Raw genomic sequence first — 6,890 nt, 5'->3', positions numbered from 1 at the left:
CTGTCAGTTCTCCCAGACCACTGTTTTTTGTTGTTGTTTTTAACTTGTTTTATGATATCTGTTAAGCGTGCACTGTGTGTCGAGCACTGTCCTAAACACTGAGGTAGATAGACATTAATCAGGTTGGTCACGGGCCAAGTAGGAGGGAGAACATGTATTGAATCCACACTTAGAAGCTGAGGAAACTGAGGCACAGGGAACCATCATCATCAGTGGTACTTATGGAGTGTGTACTCTATGCAGAGTGCTGTACTAAATACTTGGGAGAGTACAGTACAACAGAATTGATAAACACGTGCCCTGTCCGCAAAACTTTACCATCTATGGAGGGGGCTCACAACTTGTAGGAGGAAGTTAAGTGATTTGCCCAAGATCACACAGCGGGCAAGTGGCAGACCTATACTAGAACGAGTCTTCTGGCTTCCAGGCCTGTGCTTTCTCCACTCGGCCCCACTGCTTCCCGCTTCCTCCTGATCCTTTTTCTTGCCCTTTCACCTCCCTGTCCTCCGTCCACTGTGCAGGAGCTACCAAGAGCCCCAAGTGAGGATGGTTGCCCCGGCTTCTTGAACAAACCCTGACCAGGCCTCTGAGGCCTCATGGATCATGGGGCCTTTGTTGTTGCCTGAGCTGAGCCAGGCTCTCTGGACGCACGCCTGGTGGGCTCTTCCTCCTCCAATCTCACTCTGCTGTCACTCTAGAACTCCCCTCTAGCCTACCCGCAAGTCTTCAGGAACAGAACCATGAGCCAAGACCCACTTTGAGTGAAGGGAAGATCTCCTTTTAGGGGACAAAATTCACAGGCACGGCCAACAAGGGCTGGGAGGGGGAAGGGAAAAAGAGAAAATTAAGGATTTTTGTCTTCTTGCCTAACAGAGAGATCAGCGTCCATCCCGAAGCCCTGTTAACATCAATGCCAGACCATCAGGTAAAGTTACTGTCCTCCCTTTCCTCCTTGTTGTACAACTCCTTGAGCTGCCCCCTCCACAACCCCCCAATAATAATTAAAATGATGGCATTTGTTAAGCGCTTACTATGTGCCAAACACTGTTCTAAGCATTGGAGTAGGTATAAGGGAATCAGGTTGTCCCATATGGGGCTCACAGTCTTAATCCCCATTTTACAGATGAGGGAACTGAGGCACAGAGAAGTTAAGCAGCTTGCCCAATGTCACCCACCTAACAAGTGGCAGAGCTGGGACTAGAACCCACGACCTCTGACTCCAAAGCCAATGATTTTTTCACTAAGCCATACTGCTTCCCATTCCCTGCCCCTGCCTAAAACACACACGAGGGAGGGGGCAACTACTCTCAAGGGGCTATCGTCTAATCCTTGCTCATGCCTGGCCTGGCAGGGCTTGAAGGGTAGAGAAGTAGAGCCCCTGGTGCACAGTCTGGCTCCAGATAGCAGGAAAGGGCAAAACCCACCCATTCCCAGGAACCCCAAGTAACCCATTCTCTTGGTTTCTAGTTCAGAGGCTGTGGCAAAAATTGAACAGGGAGCTAGAAGAGGTTCTGTGTCTCCTGAAAAGGTGATTTAGTCATTTTCTTTTCCCCCTTTCTGTGCCCCCGGCCTAGACTCTGTGATGGCCCATGATTCATTCATTCATTCAATTGTATTTATTGAGAGCTTACTGTATGGAGAGCACTGTACTAAGCACTTGGGAAATACAAATGGAAGAGAAGGACCCAGGGAAGAGTCGTCCAGGGTGCAGGGAAGTGCGGGCGTTGGTGTGACGGGTGGTATATTGTGGGGGGAATGACCGGATGGGGGAAGAGTGCAGACCCTGTGGGCGGGCACATGTGCTGTGACAGTTGGGCACAGTTGGAGAGCCAACGGTTGCCCAGGGCACAGGACTCTCTTGGGGGGGGGGGGGAGTGCGGGGGGTTGGGGGGGTGGGGGGTGGGCAGGGGAGTGTTTGTGTCCCCCCCACCCCTGCACCAGGTCTGCATATGTCCTTTCTCATTACTGATATAGGGGTTCCCTCAGTTCATTGACACTGAGACTGTGGATGGCTGGCAGATTATCCCAAAAGAGCTCTCAAGATCAATAGCATTGCTAGGCAAGAGGGATCACCTTGTGAAATGCCTTGATGCTGATTTGATAGGAATAAAATATTAATTATTATTCATTGTAAAAATGATAATAATAATAGGCTTGTACCATGTACCAAGTATCGTGCTGAGGTAGATGTAAGTCAACAAGATCAAACACAGTCCCTGTCCCACATGGGGCTTACAGTATAATGAAGAGAGAGAACATGTATTTAATCCCCACTTTACAGATGAGGAAACTGAGGCAGAGAGAAGGGAAGTGCCTTCTCTGCGTTCACATAGTAGGCAAATGGAGGAGCCAGGTTTAGAGGAAGGCCTGTTGACTCCCAGCACAGAACTTTATCCCGCAGCCCCTGTCCTCAGCTCGAAGATTGATTTATGTTGTCCTGAAAGGTGCCTGGAGAAGGAAATTTCCTTTCTGCGATGGTCCAGTTTCTGGCCCTGTCAAATTCCCTCCTTCTGCTGTTTTCCAGCAGGCAACAACCTCCACCCCTTTGTTGTTCAGAACTGAACGTATTTCTTAATGCTCTTGGCTCTGGCCTCCAATGTCCATCACACCAGCTGGGGTCAAATCCCAGTGTGTATTCTGTCAGCAGTAGTCCCTATCTAGGTCTGAGGGTCATGGGGCATGGGTTTCCTTCTAGAAAAGAGAAGCAGCCTGAGATCCAGCTGCTGAAGCTCCAAGGCATGAGGGCCGGGTCTGTCAGTTATGGGAATCTGCTTCCCCTCAGCTGGAAAGAGTGGATATTCTTTTGCAGGCACTACAGGGACACAGGTTCTGAGAAATCAGATTATACGGCCTGCCAGCGCCTCAGAGAGAAGGTCCAGGATGTGTCTTCGGGGACAGAGCTTCCTGCTCCATACCCTCACTGCTGTTTACCAGCAGGGAGGAGATGTTTTGGCCCGGAACGACTTTCTCCCGAGGCGCGGAGTCAGGAACTCAACCTCCCCGGAAGAGCAGATCATGGCCACTTACATCCTCCTCATTGACAAAAATTTCCTCCAGCTTAAGAGACCCGATTCTCCCTCGAGGCAAAGGGCCTCCAACTCGACAGCTGGAGGAGAAGGATCAACGTCTGAGGGAGCCGAGCTTAAAGCGCTCCGGCCACGGACGAACGGCGGGTCGCGAAGAGGAAGCCCATGAGGAAACGGAGCCAAAATCTGCCAAGTTACAGACTCAGACTAGGGGGACCATGACCTACTGCCAGCCCCCTCTCCTCAGCCCCAGCAGCCACGGCCCCCTGGGTCTGAAAATTCCAACTGCTTCCATCAGTCCCTCTCCCTGGCAGAGTGAAGCCGAGGGATTGACGGCATCATCCCAGAAGCAGGGATACCCAGAGAGCCGCATGCTCCAGGTGGGAGGGCAGGATGCCCACCAAGAAGACGTACAACATGATTCTCCTGAGGAGAGGTTTCAGCCATGGAGTGTCCAGCCCCACGGGGTCCTCACTGATCGAGGACCCGGGCCACATCAAGGACCCAGGCCACAGTATGCCGGAAGTCTCGGATGGCGTATCTAAGGTTCTTAGACTCGATTACTCCCCCAGGCTGAAAAGTCATAAGTGGACAATAGAGGACCACACGGTTGCAAAGTGCCATCAGTCTAGAGCTGGGGAAATCCCCTCCGTGGGGCACAGCGGGAGGGACAATACCAACCTCGCATCCCCACCAACCCCTCCTTCCTCACTGGGTCCCCCAGCTCTCTCCAGCCCCCGACATCCGGCCCCAGCCATCCCACTTTCCCCCACTCCAGGGTCCCTGAAACAAAGACACCAGAAGCCACAGAAGTCAGTTACATGGTGTGACAGGAGGGTGGAGTCCTTTCTGGAGGTCAGTTTGAAGTCTGGGCCATGGGAACACCAGGGAAAAATCAAGCCTGGTGACTTGTCCAAAGAATCAGTTAAGGCCCTGGAAACCATCTTGAAGAGAAAGCACGTGGCTTTTCTTTCTGGGCTTTCTCTCATACATTACCTAACTGGGCCTATCACGGTGTCCCCAGTAGGGTTGATCGGGCTGGCCATGAGACCAGGCCACGAGCTTACCCCTACTGGAGACCATCCTGACTGAGGTGTGGCCGACTGGGTGAAGGGGGAGAAAACTGAGAAGGACCACGTCTTCCCCACTGCTGAATGCCACCAGGCTCCAATGGGCAGCAGAAAGTGCCACCACTCCCAGGAAGCACAGAACTGAGCCAGACCTCAGAGCCAAACCATGCGGGCCCCGGGACCGAAGAACGATGGACCATGTTCCCGCCCGATCAACTCATCCCTCTGCCCTCCCAGGTCTGCAGGCCACTTGGGAGTCATCACACTTAGACCGAGAGGGAAGAAGGACACCAGAGAAGCCCACAGCAGGGCCTCTGTCTCTGCCCTGGCAGCAAAGGTCCCAGGACCAGCCAAATCCTGGGGCCCCGTTTCTTCCACCTTGGGCCCGGCGAGGGCCAGCAAGAGCAACCAGTCGTCACCTCAAGTTTTGTTTTCAGCCAAGCTGAAGATGTGGCTCAGTTCTTACAGCAAAGGCCAGCAGTCCAACATGAGCCCCAAGGCTTGGGTGACAATGGGCTCAAAGCAGCCACGCAAGTGGAGCTCAGCATCCTGGAAAAACAAACCGCCCTTTCCTGAGAGTCTCACTCCTTTCTCTACCATACTAATCTGTGGGGTTCACCCTCTAGGTCCTCACACATCATCCTCAAGACGTCTTCCTGGGCCCCGGGTCGACTAGGCCCAGGACCCCCTAAACACTGCACGAAGATGACCATTCAACCAGAGGCCTTCCTGTGCTCCTGGGGAATCAGCCAGTTCTCACCGGAGCACAGCGTCCAACTTCATTCTCCTCCCTGGGCCTGTTGAAAATAAATGGTTCTTCCTGCAGGAAAGCTGGGTCATTCATTCATTCAATCGTATTTATTGAGCGCTTACTGTGTGCATAGCACTGTACTAAGTGCTTGGGAAATACAAATCAGCAACATATAGAGACAGTCCCTATACAACGATGGGCTCACAGTCTAGAAGGGGGAGACAGACAACAAAACAAAACAAGTAAGTGTCAAAACCATCAGAATTAAGAGAATTATAGCTACATACACATCATTAATAAAATTAATAGAGTAATAAATATGTACGAATATACACAAGTGCTGTGGGGAAGGGAGGAGGAGGAGAGGAAAAAGGGGGGCTCAGTCTGGGAAAGCGGGTCTTCCGTCTGTCCCGCCAGGCCTGGGCTGGATCCTGGCTAAACATTGGAAGTTGGGCCCCGGGCAAGTCAGGCGTGGGTGCTCCCTCCCGCTGGGGGGATGCACTGTGGCTTAGTGGATAAACCACGGGCAAGGGAGTCAGGAGACCTGGGTTCTAACCCTGACGCCGCCACATCTGCTGGGTGACCTTGAGCAAGTCGCTTCACTTCTCTGGGCCTCAGTTACCTCATCTGTAAAAGGGGATTAAGAGTTTGAGCCCCACGTGGGACAGGGATCGTGTCCAACCTGATTTGTTTGTATCTAACCAAGTGCCTCCAACAGTGCTTGGCACATATTAAGTGCTTAAGAATTACTTAAGAAGTACTTTTTATTGAGGCCGTTGGTCTCACTGGGGTTTGGGGGAGAAAAACAGGTATGGGGGCTAAGGGGTTATGGAAATCAGGTGTGAGTGGACTAGGGGACAGTCCGCTGTGGGCAGGGGATGCATCATTTGTTAGTAGCCCTTATATCCATTAGGGGCTTTGGGTGGTACAGGAGGGAACATTCCTCTGACAGGGCACAGTATGATTCCATGACAAGATTTGTGAGCATTGTCGGTGTGTGGGGTGAGCATGCAAACTGAGTTTTCTTTTCCTTCTGTGGGATTATGTGGGAATGTAGTCCCTATTCTATAGAAGACCGGGGTGAAAGACTGAAACAACGTTCTCTGGCTCCTGCATCATCTGGAGGGAAACTTTTCCCCTTGCTGTACTGCAATGTTTATTTCTTCAGCTCACATTCACCTCATCATCAGTAATATCATATATAAACCCACAGAAAAATTAGAAATGAACATAATTGTAGTCTATGTAATGCACACATACATACACACACACTATGTATACTATATACGACTATAGAGGTACACCTATCTTTATAATTTCCCTTTGAGTTTATTAACAATTTTAATCACCAGTTAAATTACAAGGCCATCTCAGCATCTGTGATATCCTGGTGGGATACCAAGAGGAAGGCATGAAAACAGATATGAATTCTGAATGAACCAGCAGCAGGGTGTTGTGGAAAGAGCACAGGTCTGGGAGATATAAGGTCCTGGCTTCTAATCCCGGCTCCACCACTTATCTGCTGTGTGACCTTGGGAAAGTCACTTAACTTCTCTGTGACTCAGTAATCTCATCTGTAAAATAAGGATTATTTTACACTTCTGTAAAAAATGGGGATTAAGAGGGTGATCCCATGTGGGACAGGGACTGTGTCCAACCTGATTAATTTGCATCTACCCCAACAGTCCTTGGCACATAAAAAGCACTTAACAAGTACCATAATTATTATTAGGTTTAAGAGTCACCCAAGAAGTATCTATCCTTCTGGGAACACAGAGTAGAAGAGGATTTTGGTTCAGAATTGGACTGCTTGGTCTCTTAAGTGTGGCTAGATTTTCACTGTCAGCATCAACACAAAGGACGGCTATATGTTCATCTGTAAATCCATATGGGAAAAATTTTTTTAGCCAAAGCTAGGCCTGCACAGAATTCCAACCAATCAGATGTTTGCACTATATATTTTGGTTGGAATGTGATCAGGCAAACAAAAACTCCTCACTATTGGCTTCAAAGCTCTTCATCACTTTGTCCCTTCTTACCCCA

At 50.3% G+C, this 6,890-nt stretch overlaps 1 pseudogene; it reads left to right on the top strand.

Annotated features, from left to right (window-relative positions):
* Nucleotides 1-2,672: 2,672 nt before the first annotated feature.
* On the top strand, nucleotides 2,673-4,915 carry LOC119932090 (annotated as a pseudogene).
* Nucleotides 4,916-6,890: the final 1,975 nt, after the last annotated feature.

This window comes from Tachyglossus aculeatus, chromosome 9 (genome assembly GCF_015852505.1).
Source record: "Tachyglossus aculeatus isolate mTacAcu1 chromosome 9, mTacAcu1.pri, whole genome shotgun sequence".
Classification (NCBI taxonomy): domain Eukaryota; kingdom Metazoa; phylum Chordata; class Mammalia; order Monotremata; family Tachyglossidae; genus Tachyglossus; species Tachyglossus aculeatus.
This window is presented reverse-complemented; position numbering and strand designations above follow the sequence as displayed.